Source organism: Macaca thibetana, chromosome 4, assembly GCF_024542745.1.
Source record: "Macaca thibetana thibetana isolate TM-01 chromosome 4, ASM2454274v1, whole genome shotgun sequence".
Lineage (NCBI taxonomy): Eukaryota > Metazoa > Chordata > Mammalia > Primates > Cercopithecidae > Macaca > Macaca thibetana.
This window is the reverse complement of record NC_065581.1, coordinates 44,865,846-44,884,569: the sequence shown is the minus strand read 5'-3', so window position 1 is coordinate 44,884,569 and position 18,724 is coordinate 44,865,846. Positions and strand designations below refer to the sequence as shown.

At 51.4% G+C, this 18,724-nt stretch overlaps 1 protein-coding gene and 1 long non-coding RNA gene across 22 annotated transcripts in view; one reads left to right on the top strand and one right to left on the bottom strand.

The window, feature by feature from the left end:
• Positions 1 to 18,724, top strand: part of MRPS18A (mitochondrial ribosomal protein S18A) — a 564,209-nt gene that overhangs the window by 293,169 nt on the left and 252,316 nt on the right. The gene's annotated exons all lie outside the window — the stretch shown is intronic.
• Positions 1 to 18,724, bottom strand: part of LOC126952439 (uncharacterized) — a 46,723-nt gene that overhangs the window by 3,972 nt on the left and 24,027 nt on the right. The window lies entirely within an intron of this gene.

Genomic DNA, 18,724 nt, shown 5'->3' with positions numbered 1-18,724 from the left:
CCTGGGCTAGAGCTCTCTCATGAAGTTCTCAGGTTATCGGCTTTCCCTCACCCTCTCCGAGGCTTAGCAAGTCTGCATATTTTTTGACGCTGAGGTTTGATGCTAATTTCTTTACTTGGCTAAGAAAAACACGAGAAATGAAGAGTAGGAGAGGTTGTCCCATACTATGGAGTGCAGTGACACCCAAGTGTGTGCCTTCACCTCTGGTACTAGACTAGGGCCAGCTCAGAGGTGAACAGAGAGCATTCTCTCCTAGGCAGGGAAAGGAAGACTCAGGAGAGCCAGAGGGGGCTGGGTCTCAGATGGAGCCTGGGCTTCCATCAAAGGCAGACGCCTCTTTGACCCCATCTGGGCAGCAGCCCTTTTGTCCGTGTGGCCAGACACCCCCCTCTCCATTCTTACTCCAGCCCCGGCCCATCTCTGCCTTGCCCCAAGCCTGCAAACAATGCGTTGTTGACAATCGTGGGGGCTAAACACTCGATAACACGGTCCCCACCACACCAGACATCCTAACAGCGGGCAGGGCTGTGCGCTGTGACGGGAAGGTGCTTTGAATACATCATTCTGTCAACTGAGTTTATTATTCTTTTGCTCAAGATAAACTGCAGCCGCCAACGAGGGGCTGTATAAATTCCAGGCTCAGAAGTCGAGCAGGCCCCACTCCTTGTTAAACACTCACTCACACACACGCACATTCACATAAATCCTGCTGAGAAAATACCACCCCGCCGCGGCCCCACAGGTCTCTTGGGGGCTCAGTAGCCTCTATCTCATGGGGTGGTCCTGGGAGCAGCTGCAGACATCAGGGGACCCAAGGCTTGGGCCTGCCCTTGGGCCACTTCCCTGGCTAAGGTTGAGCTGACTCCCCCTGGGGGCCAGAGAAGGTCTCCCCACAGAAGCCAGCTGTCTTTGGGGTCAAACCAGCGTCTTGACTCCCGAACTTCTGTCTGTCCAAGGCTACAGCCCTGCTGTGGGTGGCCTGGGCACCCACATGCCTGTTCTGCGGAGGAGATAGGCTTCAGACCCAAGGGTGGCCAGGCACAGAAAGCGAACCCCAGTGAAGGCTTCAGAAACAATCAGCATCCATCCTGGGGGAAAGGGGACTCCATGAACCACCACTGCCCACCCCCACACAGAGGAAACGCCGAGGAATCCACGTCACCTCCACATGCCGGCAGAAAGGGGTATCTCCGTGCCCAGAGCACACACCCAGCCCATTCTTCTCAGGGCCCAAGCTATTCACAGCTGGGGGGGAGGGGTCCTGTGGGCTTCATTTCCATCTTGCCCTGTCTCACTTGGGGACTTAGAATTAAAACAAAAACAAAACTGAAAAATGCCATTTAGAATTAAAACAAAAACAAAACTGAAAAACGCCATGCTGGGTGCAGGGACTGTAATAGGAAGCAGCAGAGTGCAGTGGAAGGAGCATGAGCTTTGGCCCTAGACCTGGATTTCACTCCCCAACTATCAGTTTCCTCCCCCATAAAATGGGGAGTACAATTTCTACTGTGCGGTACTGTCACGAGCCTGGAGTCAAAGCGAGGCTGTTTTCCCGTTCGCAATGCCCCTTTCCTATTCACAGCCAGGCCAGGAAGTTCAGCATTACTATCCCCATCTTATGGAGGAGGAGACTAAAACCCCAAGCAGAGTCCAGAGCATCTCAGGTTGTAAGCTCGTTTCAGTTCTAACTCCAAAGCATGATTATCACAATAATTTAGCACCTGCTGTATGCAGGGGAACGCACTGGATGTTGAGGGAACATATAGGAGTTTGACTTGGCCCTGAGGATACCCCCCACCTCCCACCCTAGAGTATGGGCTCTGTCAGGGCAGGGGGCTGTCTTCTCCAGGGCATGTCTCCCCTTGCTTAAATAAGACCTCAGCACTAGCAGGCGAAGCCCTGGATTTGGGATTCAAGGACTGGTCTCACCACAGTTTTAGCTACATTATCCCAGGCAGGCTGCTTGATCTCTCTGAACCTCATTTTTCTCCTCTCCCATAGGGTGGAGTCTCTGGGAGGATGGCTGCGGAAGGACTGCCAATTCCAAGGGCCTGCTCAGGCAGAGGGATTCTTACTATTCCAAATCAAGGAAAGGGTAAAACCAAGATGTCAAAAGCCCTGCTGGTGTGGAAACAAATTTCTGCCTCCACCAGCTGGATGGCTGCTACCCACTGTACAGGTTCCTAACACTGGAACAGAGATCATCCCAAGTGCTTGGGACTCACCACGTCCTCCTCCCCAGCCAGGACAGCAGGTGGAAGACACTGTGGAGCTGAAAGAGGCTCACTGTGTGCTCAGCCCTAACCCCCTGCCTCACTGGCACCAGGCACTCAGGACTCCTCAGAACTCAGAGCCAGGGTTTGGGGCAGGCCCCCCTCCACAGTGCTCCTTAAATAGGATTTACAGGACTTGCACCAGGAGCTTGGGGCCATTCCAGGGGACATTGCTTTGGGGGAAGAAAGGACCCAATATGGGTACCTAGCACTTGAAGCGTGTCGTCAGAGACTGGAGCTCCAGGGAACTGGAAAATTATGCTTCAGAGGTTCCCAAGGGAATGACGGCCTGAATCCCACCCCTCCCCACAAATAAAGCTCCTTGGACCTGTTTCGTATTTTGGGCTCCACTTAGGACCTAACTGAATGAAAGATTCTACTGCTAAAAAGCTAGTGAGAAGTTCACTGATGGAGTTCAAGCCTCTTATTTCACACACGAAGAGACTGGGCTTCGGAGAGAACTGGCGAATTCAGTGGCTCAGAGATCAGAGCAGAACTAGAGTTAGGCTCCTGGACAAGCGCTTGCTCCTCCAGCCTCGCCTGTCCGCAGTCATTCCCCAGTGGGTCACCAAAACTGGTGTCATAAAGATTCTGTCAAAATCACCGAGGCAGCTTATCAGAATTTGAAACCTGGTTATCTGGATTCTTTGTAAGTTCCTTGGGTGATTCTAATCCATACCTGAGACTGGGAACCCATGCTCTGGGCCAAGAAGGGTGCTCCCAAATCAGTAATATAGAGCCACAGGCCTGGAGTGTGACCTTCGGTGGATTACTTTTCTCTGTATCTCAATTTCCTCATTAGCTAGAGAATAACAAGAGTGCCTGGTACCCGGCATTGTTGTAATGTCAAAAGAGTTGGCCTATGACTGACACAGGCCTCATCTTCTACACTGTGCCACACTGCTCTTTCCTCACTGTGCTCCAGCCACAGCAGCTCCCTGTCTGTCCTTGAACTCAGCAAGCACGTTTCTGTCCCAAGGCCTTCACAATTACTATTCCCTCTGCCTGTCATTTTGTCCTCCAAATAGTCTCATGCTAGTCTCCAAATGTCCCACCCATAGCTCCTTCAGGGGCCTGTCCAAATGTCACTGAATCAGAGGCTTTCCGCTATCCACGCTTTCTCCTCATTTACTTTTTACCACCTCACCTATTTTCTTTTCTTCTCTCTCTCTCTTTTTTTTTTTTTTTTTCTTTGTTGAGACTGGGCCTCCCTCTGTCGCCCAGGCTGAAGTAACATGGCTCACTCCTCCCTCAACCTCCTGAGCTTAAGCAATCCTTCCACCTCAGCCTCCTGAGTAGCTGAGATGACAGGTGTGTGCCACCATGCCCAGCTAATTTCTTGATTTTTTGTAGGGATGGGGTTTCCCTATGTTGCCCAGGCTGGCATTGAACTCCTAGGCTCAAGCCATCCTCTCACCTCGGCCTGCCTATTTTCTGTGTACTCACTTCTTGGTTTATTGTCTGTGTCTCCCACTAAAACGGGAGCTCCCTGAGCACAGGGACTTTGCCTTGCTTACTGCCATATCCTCAGCACCTAGAAAAGTGCCTGGCACTCAGCAAATATTATTGATTGAATGAATGAAAAGAAAGTACTTAAGTTGTGCCAGGTACAAAGTAGGCATCTACTATATGCAGTTCAGTTACTATTTTCATTCACATTTTCACCTAGATTGGGATGTGGTAAAGGCCAAATATGGGGCACGTCTCTACCCCTAAGGGTGGAAGAAAAAGGAAAGGTGCATCTCACAGGCTAAAGTAGGCCCACATGAGATGTGCGTGACCTCAGGTAGCTATGTCCATATCCCTGAGTCCCGGTTTCCTGTTCCATCAAATGGGACACCCATGCTTGTTCTGTGTTTCGCCATTGCTGAGAAGGGTATTCAGGCAGCCATGTCTCTGCTGTTATTTTGGCTCTTAGCTCAGAAGCAGATGGGACCCAAGGACAGATACCTGAGTGAGGTCACAACTGAGGGATCTAATGTCACCCTGACACGAGAGCAGAGTGGTCACCTCCTTAGTGATACAGACACAAGGACAGCTCCCTCACCAACAGGGCACATGCTGAGAGCTGCTGACAGGTAAAAAGATGCCTCACATGGCTCCCTCCCTGCCACCACCTCCTCACACTCAGCTTCTGTTGACTGTACTGAGGCAACTGGGAGATCGCTGTCAGTAAGGTACAGGCCCTGCTGGGCTAAAACACACAAGGCCGCCCCCAGTGCCACCGTCAGCCCAGCTCTGGCGGTCTGCCCAGCCTGGAGGTAAACTTGCACTGGGGGTTGGCTTCTGGAATATTCTCCCCACCCCACCCAAGGGCCAGGGACTTCCAGGGAGCCTATAAGTGCCTTCGGGGTGGTATACAAAGCTGACAGGTCTGGTCCTTCCCTTCCTGGCCTGCTCATCCCTGCCCCCTCCCCTCACTACATGTATTCAGATGACACAAATGAATAAGTGAATGAATGAAAGAGTAACTTTTCCAGACTTGACCCCAAGCGCCAGGCCTCAGCTACATCTGCCTCTTGCTTGTTGTGGGCAAAGGCAGCAGTTCAACATAGAAGATGTTTGTGAGGGTTTGATTATAGGATGCTCAGTTCCTCCCCAGGGAGCCCATGGACTCTGGGGGACTTGGCACAGAAGGAGTTGCTAGGCTAGAGTCTGCTCATGTTGGAAGGCACAGAAGAGCCACCTGGAGAAGGGGTTCTGGGAGGAGGGGATACTCATACTAAAGTGAGGCTCCTAGGCTGAATCTTTTAGTTTTTTTTTTTTTTTTTTTTGAGACAGAGTTTCGCTCTCATTGCCCAGGCTGGAGTCCAATGGCGCAATCTCGGCTCACTGCAACCTCCACCTCCCGAGTTCAAGCGATTCTCCTGTCTCAGCCTTCCGAGTAGCTGGGATTACAGGTGCCCACCACCACACCTGGCTAATTTTTGTATTTTTAGTAGAGACGGAGTTTCACCATGTTGGTCAGGCTGGTGTCAAACTCCTGATCTCAAGTGATCCACCCACCTCGGCCTCCCAAAGTGCTGGGATTACAGGTGTGAGCCACCGTGCCCAACCTCTAAGGCTGAATCTAAGTTGGCCAGGTGAACAAAGGGAAGGGCAATCCGGGCAATGGGAACAGCTTGCCCAAAGGTGTGGAAGTATGAAATAGCCTGGGGTTTGCTGGGAAGGACCAATGATTCAGGGTAGCTTGGGCTGCACGTAGTAGGAAGTGGCTGGAGAAAAAAGCAGGGCCCAGGCTTGGGGAGCCTGTGGAACCTGTTAGGCCCTGGGACATTGGGACGGGGTGCCTTTGATGGGGTTCAAGCAGGGGAAGAGTGTGATCAGCCACAATTTTTAGCAAGGTCCTGTGGCTGCAAAGGAGCAAAGAGATCTGAGGGGCCAGGACTGGAGGTCTCTACAGTAGTCCAAGGGAGTGATGCTGGGGTCTGAGCGAAGGCAGTGCTGGTTGGGATTCCCTCCCGATCTCCTCTCCTTGCTTGTTGAGAATACCTACTTCTCTCTGTCGGTTTGGTCCAGTCCCTCAGTCAACAGAATGTAGGTGTGAGGAGGTGCTGATGGGGATGAAACTGAGGCCCAGAGAGAAGATACGGGAGCCCCAGAGCGGTTGAGGGCCACAGTTCAGAAGGCAGCTGCAATATCTCTCCGCTGGAGCCAGGTCTTATCCAAAGAAACTTTCCTACAAGGCAATGGCCTCAATTCTGTGCTTTTCCTTTCAAGAGAGAACTGAGTTCATTGAACTTACGGGCAAATCTATATCCTTGTCCTTCCTTTGCGGAGATAATAAAGTTAATGGGATTATTTCCTGTGTACAAGAATAGGGCTGCTAAGGAAACATTGTCGAGTAAATGCTGTTTGCAAAGGCTAAACTGAAAGGCCAAATCTTCCACGGGGAGGAAGTAAAGGGTGTGTCTGCACAGGCTCACGGGGAGCAGTGCCACCGGCGACTTGATTTGCCTGAGCCTGACTTCCCCTCTGCCTCACTGGGCTCTGATTCATGCAGACGGCCAGATGGCAGGGTTGCCAGGCCCATTTCCCTGGTCTCCAAGGTAGCAGGTGAGTTGGCTAGTTGGTTAGTTTTTGGAAAAACAGAGTTTACCTTAGACTGAGAGAAGGCCCCAGCTGAACTTTAAAGATTGGATAACTTTTCTCCTTGAATATGGAGAAACTGAGGATGCAGAGGGGGAGCTGGTCTCAGGTCACGTGGCCAGTTGTGGCAAGGCCTGGTGGGGAAGTAGAGACACAGAGATGGAAAATAACTTGCCTGGGTCATAGAGCCAGCAGCTGGGTTGTAGTGGGGAAGCTGAGGCCCAGAGAGGAGGAATGGCTTGCCAGGCTCCTACAGCCTCCCAGTGTCAAAGTTTGGGATGGAACCAGGTCTTCAACTCCCAGGAGAGAGCGTGCTCTGTCATCAGCCTGAGCTGCCATCCTCCCCTACCACAGAGACAGCTAAGGGAATCACTCAGGTGCATTCCTGTTTGCGGAGTCTCAGTCATCCCTGACTGGCTCGCCACACCTCAAGCCCAGCAGCCCCTTTAGATCTTATCAGCACAGCCCCCACGATGGCTCCTCACGTAGACCATCCTCAAACAGCATCCGTGTGCACAGGTGCACCAGGTGGGTGGAGCTGAGGGACATTCCAGCAGAGGGTAGACAATGGCTGGGTTAAGAGGGCTATCTTCTTTTCACACCTCCTGATTTCCTTGAGTTTGTAAATCATTATCCCAGGCTACACAAAGCAGGTATTGAGTAGGCCTTGTTGCTGTCCCTAGACACAGTAGACAGAGGCTACTCGGCTCCGAGTGGCGGGTGGCAGCTCCCGGGCCCTCTGTCCCCCTTCCCGGCACTGGGATTGGGTTACCCCATCTAATCCCTGCTCCTCCATCCACTCTCTTTGTGGCCATTGTAATTTATAATCGAGGGGCATGATGCAACCTGCTAATTACATTGCTTGATTTTGAACACATCCCGGCTTCTCTGACTCAGGCGGCAGAGGGAGGAGGGAGCAGCAGGCACTGCTTTGTGGCTTATCAGGCTTGGGTTATTCCGCTCACACCCGCTCACGCCTCCCCCCATCCCTCAGCCTTTGTTAACCAGGGCTTGCATCACCTCCTGCTTTCCATTTCCCCAGAATTTTTTTAACGGCTTTTTTTTTTTTTATGAGCCGCTCTGTCTTGTTAGCTAATGAATGATTGTGGAGCAGTGATGGGGATCGCTTTGTGCCTCTATTAAATGTTACATGATTGCAATTATGAGTTAACAAGGGACAGCTAATAAAAAAAAAATAATCTATTTTGAGGCCTGAGGCAGACATGAGACTCGTTGCCTGGTTCCCAGGCTGAATAAATCAGAGCCCCAAGGACCACAGGCTGGACAAGGAATCGAACAAGGAAAGGATAGATGTTTGCAGGCCCCCGGGAAGTACGGCAGGCTGGAGGGCAACAGGTCCATCCCCAGGCCTCTTTTGAAGCCTTCCCACCTATGTGGAGTGTTTTAGGCTCCCAGAGGCAGGTGTCTGGACTATTGCAGTTGCTTCTTATCAGCCCTTCCTGTGTCCACCATTGTCCTGCAACCCCTTCTCCACATCACAGCTGAGTGATCTTTTAAAGATAGAGCTGGTCAGCCCGGGCGCGGTGGCTCGTGCCTGTAACCCCAGCACTTTGGGAGGCCAAGGAGGGAGATCACCTGAGGTCGGGAGTTGGAGACCGGCCTTAACAACATGGAGAAACCCTATCTCTGCTAAAATTACAAAATGAGCCGGGCGTGGTGGCGCATGCCTGTAGTCCCAGCTACTCGGGAAGCTGAGGCAGGAGAATCACTTGAACCCGGGAGGTGGAGGTTGTGGTGAGCCGAGATTGCGCCACTGCACTCCGGCCTGGGCAACAGAGTGAGACTTCATCTCAAAAAAAAAAAAAAGATAGAGCTGGTCATGCTGCTACCCTGCTCAAACTCCCTCAGTGGCAGCCCAAGACCTCCCTTCAGCACTGGCTCCTCATTTCAACTTTCTGCTTTCAATTAGCCTATTCCCACATCCTGACTGTCCTCACCAAAACTTGTTCAGAATAGGGTGAGGCCCTGGAAAACAAGCGACACCAAGAATAGGCAGATGAGGGCCTGAGCAGTGGGATGGGTGATGAACTGAGCACGGAGGGCCTGCAGCTGCTGTCCCTTTCCTCGGACTTACTCAGCAATGCCCAGGACCATCACACACAGACATGGAGTGGCGCGGGCCTCTTCGTCACTGATCCAAGGAGGCAGACAGGCACCTGGCCTGGGATCTTCCCTTGAGGGTTGCTGTCATGTGTCCCAAGGCTTTGCAGATGCTGGGTATACAGGCCAGGCGCAGTGGCCCACGTCTGTAATCCCAGCACTTTGGGAGGCTGAAGCAGGCAGATCTCTTGAGCCCAGTTCAAGACCAGCCTGGGCCGCATGGCAAAACCTCATCTCCACAAAAATAAGCCAGGCATGGTGGTGTGAGCCTGTAGTCCCAGCTGCTCGAGAGGCTGAGGTGGGAGGATCACTTGAGCCTGGGAGGCAGAGGTTGCAGTAAGCCAAGATGGTGCCACTGTACTCTAGCCTGGGTGACAGAGCAAGACTCTGTATCAATAAACAAACAAATAAATACATACACAATAATAAGAAGAGGCACCCATGATGTCCAAACAGGGGTGCCACAACCCATCAAGAAGACCCCAACTCATGCCCTGAGGACTGAGCCTAGACCTGTGAACACAGCTCACAGTGCTAACCACAATCCCGGGACATGGCAGAATTTGTGTGTGGGGTGTCTGGTGGGCAGAGAAACAAGACTCCTGGGCCCTGGTGTAGGCAAGTCACATCCCCTACCTGGGCCTCGGTTTCTCTATTTGGGCATGCACTCCATTCTAGTTAAGCTTCTTACACTTCTGCTTACAGCCACCCCCACTGATCCCCTGCCTCCCCGAGACTGTGAGCTCCTTCACAAAAGCTATCTTTTCTGGCTCGGCTTCTAGTAGGCACTCAGTAAATGGTGAATTAACGAGCAGCTAAAACTAAATGCTCTCCAGGCACCCACTCTGTGCCAGGCTTGTTACCAGGTGTTTCCTATATGTTACCAGGAATCCTCCCACCAACACTGTGGGGAGGACTTCTGAATCCCCATGTTACAGCTGAAGCAACTGAGGTTCAGAGAGCTTAGCACTGACGTGCCTTAGAATGGGGCTGGGATGAGGAGTCTGTATGTGGGCTCTAAGCCAGAAGCTGAGTATAAGCTGAAGTCCTCCTTCCTGGGCTTCTCATGCCCTGGCAACAGCAGGCAAGTGACCATGGGGTGGGAGCCAGCAAGGCCGACCACAGGCTGGGCGACAGAAGGAACACAGACTGAAGACACCACCGAAGTGCATCTTCAAACACTGCGGCTGCACTGTGGGCGCTGGGAAACCACAGCCGCCCACATCTCAGCAGTCTGGGCCAGCCCAGGGCAGGAGGCCGAGCTGGCAGTGGCAGGGCCGCGGAGGGGCATGCAGGCAGCAGGAAGTGGGGTGGGGGCAGGGCTGTGCCAATCACCCACAGAAAGCCTCAGCCAATGGCAGAACCAGCTGCATAATTTGTGGGGCCCTTGTTCGAAAGCTGTTAAGAATTTCAAGACGGCAACAGCAGAGTGTTAAGCCAAGCACAGGGTCTTTCTAAGGGGTGGGCCGTTCCAGTTTCATGTCCATGAAGCCACTCCTGGCCAGGGTCATTTGCGCAGCTCCCAGTTTAAGGGTTTGCGGCATGGCACTTGGGTAGTAGAAGCCGCCATACAAAAGGTCTGGCCCCCTCCTTGCCTGGGCAAGGCCCATGTAACCCATTGTGTGGAGTATGGCAGGGCTGGCAGAGGGGCTGGGCAGCAAGAAGGCTTATGCTGTGCCCCTCTGTGCAGGAGTCTGGACAAGCCAGGCCTGGGCACTGCTATGTCAGCAGGTGCTGGGTATACAGGGGGTGCTTAATAAATACACAATGATCCAAAGGGATGGCAGGCATTCGGGGTTGCGCCTGCCCGGTGACTCACACCCCCCTGGCTGCCCAGGGACACTATGTGGTTGCTTCCATGGTGAGTATGTTGGGGAAGGGACCTGAGCCCTCCCAAAGGCATCCAGAGTCTGTGGCTGGGCCACCCCCAGACCTCAAACCTGCAAGAGAGCCCAGGTCTGCAGGTACCCAGAACTAGGCAGGGAGCTGGGCTTCCAGAGGCGGGTACACCATCGGCAGAGAGGAACTTGGAGCCTGCATCCCCAGGCCAACTTTTGGCAGTGGGGATGACTGTGCTCACTGACTCATGGCCCTCTCTGCCCTGCACATGGCCCTCTTAAGGGGCTGGGTCGAGCCTCCATTTGAGTCTTTCACCATAGTACCCAGCATAAGGCCCTGCATACAGTAGGCACTCAGGAGATACTGGTTGAGTGAACACTTGCAATCATGAGAGAACATCCACTCTGCCTTGCTTGTCCTAGGACTGACCCCGAGTTTGGGGGCCAGGGAAAGGAAGTGCAGTATGCTCTTGGTTAGCAAGGTAGCAGGATATGCTCCATCCACATAAGGGTTTGGGTGTGTGCAGTGTGAGAAGTTTGTGTGTCTCAGTGTGGGAAGGTGCCTGGGGAATGCACAAGTATAGGGTGGCCTCATGGATAGGCATACATGCATATGTATCCATGTGCTCAGGTATGTGTGTAGGCACTTAGGATGTGCACATGTGTGGGTGGGGCAGGTACAGGGGATGTATTCACTCATGCATATTTGTGTGAGAGGTGCCCATTCCCACCTGGTATGTGCCATGTGCCTGCATGCATAGGTGCACATGTATATGGGAATGTGCCACAGATGCTGCCCTGCCCCCTCCATGGGCCAACTCTGCACAGGCAGCGCTCATGGCCTGGCCAGGGAGAGAGGAAAGTCGTGATGCTGGGAGTGCAGGCTGCCTTGTTAAGTCTGGACCTGTGCCTCACTCATCAGGGGTGTTCTTAGATGACTTAAACAGACTCACCATGCCTCAGTTTTGTTGTCTGTAAAAGGGGCTCACGACAGCGCTCCTTTTATAAGGCATAAAAAACAGTGCCTGGTACCTAGTAAGAACTCCAAAAGATTGTTTGTTATTTTCTCTTGGCTGGGGGCTGCTGCTGCAACAGACGCCAGGACGAGTACTGGAAGCAGAGCTGGAGCCTATGTCCATCCATCACCATAAACATGATAGACAAGTTCCAAACACCGATTGCCCTAACCAGAGAGGCAAGAAGGGGTGGGGTGGGGACACTGTGGCCCCAGTAGTTCCCCTCAGACTCCTCAGAGGGCACTGAGGAGCCTGCTGAGGAATTCCCGGATTTGGAACATACCTGTGGTGGGGCATGACAAGCTGGGGGCATAAAGTCTCTCATGCCAGGCAGCTCTTTAAAAACAGTCCTCTTGGGACAGCGAAGCTGGGCCCCAGAGGCCACCCACTCACTGCAGGGACTGGCGGCCGCGCATGGCAAGGTAAATCACCCAAGACTGCCCTCTGGAATGTGATCACTGTGAAAGGTAACACGCATGTTACTGCTACATAAACACAGTTAAACTGTTTACGATGGCCACGGCCTGGTGGCCCCAGGAAGACCCTGCCATGTGGGAGCGGGTGGACCTGCCCCAGCTCTGCTGTCTGCAAAGGTTAGGAGATCGATTTATTTTGGCAAGAGCCCGATCCTTGGCACCCTCCCACTGCCACCCAACCCAGGGTCCAAGTATTGGCCCAGGGGAAGCATCTTCTTACAGGCCACAAAAACGCATTTTGAACTCATGGTAAGGAGAAGGCCAACAAAATCCCCTCTTTGTTTTATGTTGGCACTTGTTCTTTGGCACAGTTTGCAAAGGACCCTTTTTTAAGTAAGCAGGAGTTTCTGTCACTACATCCCAAGGGTGCACCGAGGAAGATCTCCGTGTGGGATCCTGAGGGGAAAACTGAGGAGGAAGACCCAACCCTACCCCCAGGACCCCCCGGTCCATGGGGAGAACCAGCCTCTGCCCTCGGGAGCCTAAGGTCTGAAGACGGAGACCCACTCTTGCCCAGTCCAAGAGTGGAGGCCAGTCTCTGAGCCCCAGGAACCCCTCCCTGTTTCCAAGGGTGAACTGGACCCACTGAAGGCTCAGGGCCTCAGGTAACCTCTGGGAACAGGTTGCACTAGAGGGCAAAGACCCTAAGGGAGGCTGTGGCTGGCCAGGCCTCCCAAAATGCTGAGCACCCACCTGGCCTCATTTCGGGGCAGGGCCCTTCTCTGCCCTGGTACACGTCCCAGCTTTGGTCAATTTTCTTTCCCCAGAAGTCCCATCACCTGCTGTTTATTTTTTTAAAGGTACCAGGGTCACCAAAGAACTCACTGAGGCTAATAAATCCTAGAGGGATTTACTCTCAGGACATGGAAGCCCTGCCACCTCTGTGCCTTCTCTCTGGTCCTTCCAGGCTTCCTTTCTGTCCCGCTCCCCAGGCTGCCTCCCCTCCAGCCTCCACATGTTGCTCAGCCCAGCGTCCTGTGTTTGCTCTTACAGTTCCCACACCTGGAGTAGCCCCTTGCCTTTTCCTGCCCATTCACACACTGAGCACCTGCAGGATGGGCCTTCCTGTGCCACTCAGTCAGCCACACCTCCTCTGTCCCGTCGCCTTCACAGCCCAACTCAGGTCATCCTGACTGATCTGTTCAGATCTTCAGCTAATAGTCACCATCATTAATTGAAGGCTTCACCACACCTGACCCTAGGCTTCTTCGCTCACATACATTCTCTCCAATTCCCCACCACCACCACCCCCCAGTAAGGGGGAATTTTGGCCCTGTTACAGCAAAGAGGAAACCAAGGCTGAGAGAGGTTGGGTTACTTCCTGGGGCCACTCAGCTGTGAGTGGGACAGGGATTCTGGCATCCAGGTTCTGTCCCCCGCACCACCTTGCGCACTTGACTGCATCCCCAGGAACAAGGAGGAACACATCCTCTATTAGGTAAGATCAGAAAGGGGTCTGGTGGATTTTTTTTCAATAAAGAATATTGGAAATTAGGCACACATGTGAGGTTATCATTCAGAGAGGTCGCCTGAGAAGGGAGGAGCTGCTAATCAATCTGCTTTGTTCAGTGAATTTTTTTTTTTTTTTTTGAGACAGCGTCTCGCTCTGTCACCCAGCTGGAGTGCAGTGGCACGATCTCAGCTCACTGCAATCACTGCCTCCTGGGTTCAAGTGATTCTCCCCTCTCAGCCTCCTGAGTAACTGGGATTATAGGCATGTGCCACCACACCCAGCTAATTTTTGTAGTTTTAGTAGAGACGAGGTGTCACCATGTTGGTCAGGCTGGTCTCGAACTCCTGACCTCATGATCTGCCCGTCTCAGCCCTCCCAAAGTGCTAGGATTACAGATGTGAGCCACTGCACCCGACCTTGTTTTTGTTTTATAATTTACTTATTTATATCAACAGCTGAAAAGTGGAAAAGGCCAAAAAGCAAATCTTTGTCCCTGCCCTTTCCCAGTCCCACCATTCCCTCCCTCTCAGCAGCTTCTGCTGTGGTGGATCCACCCTGAACTATCCCGTCTCCCCTGAACTCTCCTGTTTCCAGAAACATTCATTTGTCAGAGCATTCTTGCCTGCTCTTCTGGAATTTTAGTTACAATCACTTTTAAAATCAGTCAAATTCATACCTCATCACATCAGAATAAAACTTTTGTTTACCCAATTTCATTCATCACATTATTTATTCAACTTGATTTCAAATGCTGCTTTTTAAAACATGGGAAAAAACTATTGACTAGAGTACAGTGCTTATGCACAGTTCTTTTTGCCTTTAGTCTTACAAGACTCTTCTCGTTTCCAAAACTACTTACATTAGCTTCTTTTCCCCCTTGTCCCTTCAGTGAGGCTGTTTTATACTTTTGTAATACGCTTAGATTAGATTCTTTTGTCACATTCTGCATTCCCTCTTGCAATCTCCCAACACCCTAGATGACTTTTTAAAATTTGCATACACTAAGGGACCTTTACCCTGTAGCACTGGGGGGTTTTGACAGTTGTGGCATTATACATTCGCCATTGCAATATCACACAGAATAGTTTCACCACCCAAAGAAATTCTTTTGCACGTCACTTATTCAACCTTCCTCCTACACTGAATCCTTAGCAATCACTGATCTTTTTACCATCTCCATAGTTTTACCTTTTCCAGAATGTGATATAAACGGAATGATATGGCATGTAACTTTTTCAGGCTGGCTTCTTCCACCTAGCAATACGCATTTCAGATTCACTCATGTCTTTATGTGGCTTGATAGCACATTCTTTTTTATTGCTGAGTAGTATTACATTATGTGGATGTACTACAGTTTGTTTATCTATTCACCTATTAAAGCACATCTTGGTTACTTTTGGCAATTACATCTTTGGCCATTCTTTTTTTTTTTTTTTTTTTTTTTTTTTTTTTTGGTGAGACAAGGTCTTGCTCTGTTGCCCAGGCTGGAGTATAGTGGTATGAACACAGCTCGCTGCAGCCTTGACCTCTTGTGCTCAAGCAATCATCCCACTTCAGCCTCTCAAGTAGCTGGGACCACAGGCACATGCCACCCTGCCTGGTTGATTTTCTCTTTTTTTAACCTTTTGTAGAGACTGAGTCTCGCCGTGTTGCCCAGGCTGGTCTCAAAGTAGAGACGGGGTTTCAGTGTGTTAGCCAGGATGGTCTCGATCTCCTGACCTCGTGATCCACCCGTCTCGGCCTCCCAAAGTGCTGGGATTACAGGCTTGAGCCACCGCGCCCGGCCTGATTTTCTTTTTTTAACCTTTTGTAGAGACTGAGTCTCGCCGTGTTGCCCAGGCTGGTCTCAAACTGCCGGACTCAAGTGATCCTCCTACCTTGGCCTTCCAAAGTGCTGGGATCACAGACGTGAGCCACCATGCCCAGCACATCTTTAGTAACTGAATAAACTGTTGTTGTAAATATGCACAGGCTGGTTTTAGTGAGGACATGAGTTTTAAAATCAATTGAGTAAATAGGAGCACAATTGTTAGATCCTATGGGAAGACTATATTTAGTTTTCTGAGAAACTGTCAAACTGTCTTCCAAAGTGGCTATATTGTTTTGCAATGAATGAGAGTTCATTCCCAAGAGTTCTATTGCTCTGCATCCTCACCAGCAATTGATATTGTCAGTTTTTTGGATTTTAATTATTCTAATAGTCTTTTTACAGGAGAAGGAAATGGAATTTTGAGAGGGGAAGTGGTAGAGTGGCAGAGACATTTAGTGCTCACCAAATACCCACATGTGCCCCACACTCAGGCCCCTCGCCATGAGGTAGGACCCTAGGACCAGTCGTGGTCAATAGGCTGTGAGTGAAAATGCTATCTGGCACTTCTGGGCCAAAGCGTTTAAGAGCCACTGCAAAGCCCTTCTGCTAACCAGAAAGCCATATGTTGAAATTTGATACATCCAACATCCAGGGTCCCTAAGCAACTATATGGAACAGAGCCCCTGCCAGTCTGCTTCAGCCAAATAGCGTGAGCAAGAAAAAACCTCCGTGGTGTTAGCCCACTGAGATTTCCGGGATACTTAGTCACTGCAGCACAGCATGGCCTATCCTGACTCACACAGCCAGCCACCAGGTCATGCCTTTGGCATTATGCTGACATCATCAGAGCCCCCGAACCTGGTGGTGGACTGGCCCAGAAAAAAACCTGCTTAAAGGAGGGAGATAGTTTAATGAACTAATGTTTACCAAGACCTACCACGTGCCTGGCCCCGCTCAGGCTCTGTACCTACACTGTCTGGTACTCCTCAGGCCTGTCTGGAGGAGACCTGCTCCTGCCGAACAGCCTGCTCTAACCTCTCCCCAGGCCTTATCTCCCCAGAGGCCATGTGGGATTGACATACCATTGGGCTAACTTTCCCCCAAATAATGCAATCCTTACAGGATACTAAAGGCAGATCTCCCCACCCAAGCCCAGCCCTCAAAAATTCCTGTATGTCCCCATGTTGCCCAAAAGGTTTTACCCAATTAAGAGGAAGCAAGTCTCAGAAGTTCTGTTCTATCTTCTGCTGCATCTTTTCTTCAGACCCAGGCTTTGCTTTCTGCTACCCCCATCCTTGCTAGATTCCCGGTTGTCCAGAAGACACATCCCCGTAGCATTTAATAGGATTCTTCTTGGCCGGACGCCCGACCCTCCACTACGCTGAGCCTCAGAGAGCAGGCCACAGGCTGTGCTGCAACATCCACACTCTCCCTGTTTCCCAATCACAGTGCGGGGGGCTGCCCTCAGGGCAGGGAGCCAGCCTTTCTCCCATGAAGTGAAGTGATGTGATGTTCACAGGGCTCAACATCAAGACCTTGACCTCATTAGCACAATGTTCTGGTCAGCGGGCTTGGGGAAATGTGATGATGTTAATTATGTGCTGATTTATTTAATCCCTGGTCTTGTGAAATGCAGTGCACTTGCCTTCCCCTCCTTCCCCCAGGGACTATAAACTCCTGGGGACCAGGCAGGGGGTGGGGCAGGAGGGCGAGGGCCCAGTGGACTGGACTCTGAGGCCGTGCAAACCTGGATTCACTTCCTAGCTACTGTGACCCTGGGTTACCTTCCTGAACCCAGGATTGGGTAAGGATTATGGGCTTGGCACTGTGCCTAGCACGGAGGAAGCTCTTGGTAAATTGTAGCCATTGTTATCATTACTGTTAATTATTATTTTAGTCTACTAACTGAAGGATGATTTTCCATTGCCCCATCTCTATTCTTGAGAGGCAGTAGGCCGTAGACCAGTGTTGTCTAATAGAACATTCTGCAATGATGGAGACATTTACTGTCTGTATTGTCCAGTGTGACAGCCTGTAGTCACATGTGGCTACTGAGCACTTGGAAAGGTGGCTAGTGCAATGAGGAACTGAACTGTAACTGCATTGAACTTTAATGAACTCAAAGTTAAATAGTCACTTGCTTTTAGTGGCCACTGTATTGAACGGCACAGGTGAAGAAGGTAAGAGTACAGGCTCTGGGATAGATCCTGCTCCTGCTACTTCCTTGCTGTAAGACCTTGGGCCTGTTAATGGCTGCTCTGAGCCACAGCTTCCTCACCTGTAAAATGCAGATATGATAGCACCAGTTTCCCCAGGTGATTTCGAGGATTAAACATGTTAATGGATATAAAGTGCCTGTTTTGGAAGTGCTCAAGGAACCTTAGCTATTATGATTACTCTCTTTGACACTAATGCTGGCCTGGAATCCATGGGCATGACTGTGTCTGCTTCTGACAACAGCATCTTGAGGGCAGGGCCTCTGTTGGCTCCTACTCTGAATCTCTCTTGTGCCCAGCCCAGGGAGGAGAAAACCCATGTCCATTGGACAGGGAGTGCAGGAGACTCAGAAAGCTTCAAGGATACAGATAGGAGATGCCCCAGTTGATAGCTCAGCCAAGGCTGCCCCCCTCCCCACTGCGGTGGTGGGACTGATGGCCTTCTCCAGAAGAGGAGGGTCGTGAGGGGCAGGAAAAGGCAACCTGAGAGAGGGGCTTTGATGGGCTCAGGGTCAAGAGGCTTTCTCTGTTCCAACCTCCTGAGTCAGGGAGCTGTAGGAGCCAAACTGTGTCCCTTCAACCCCCTCTCCAAACACTGGGGTTTGATTGATCCACCTGCCAAACTCAGCCACAAAGCCAGAGGTCAGAAGGCTCTACCAGAAAACAGCAGGCTTCTAAGAAATGGAAGCTCTGGGTTCAACACCGGGGCCCTGGAGCCGGGTCTTTGGAATTCCCCTTTCCTCTTCACCCAGATGAGGAACTGAACTCCTTGATTTCAGGGAATGGATGCAAGCTTGTGTCCTTTCCACTCAGCTTCTTCCACAACTAAAGGCCTGAGGGCAACAAGGGTGTGAGGGCCATGTGGGGATTTCCAAACCCTGGGACTTCTTGGTGTCCCAAGAGGCATGACCTCAACTTGTCCCAAAGAACAAAACAGCATCAGAAGCCAAGGACCCTCTGAGGGTCTCCAAAGTCCCCACCTTCCTTCTGGCTCTCCCCTCACCTGTTCTGGACTCAGTAGGAAATGGTAGGGTCTGAAGGCAAGGCCAGTCTCCTCTGTGAGGTGGCCCAAGAGAACACCTGTCTCTCCCAGCAAAACGTTAGAGCTCCCTCCTTCCCAAGTGAGACTCCTGCTTCTGCAGCCAGGAGCAACCCACCCTCCAGAGCCACAGAGTAATGCCATAGTCCCATGGGACCCAGAAACAGGGCGTGGGGCAGGGTGGGGGAACCATCTTTGCTCCATCTTCCCTGATATCAGGGTAAAAGACAGCAGGAGGCGTGAGCTTAAATACCAGGAGGGCGTCCTGATGGTGGGACATATGAAACGGTGGGTTGTAGGAGCCAGTTATATTCGACTTTCTGGTCAGGCTGATGGTCAGGGATCTGGGAGAGGGGGAAGTGTGGGATTTAAAAGACACAGGATACATGGCTG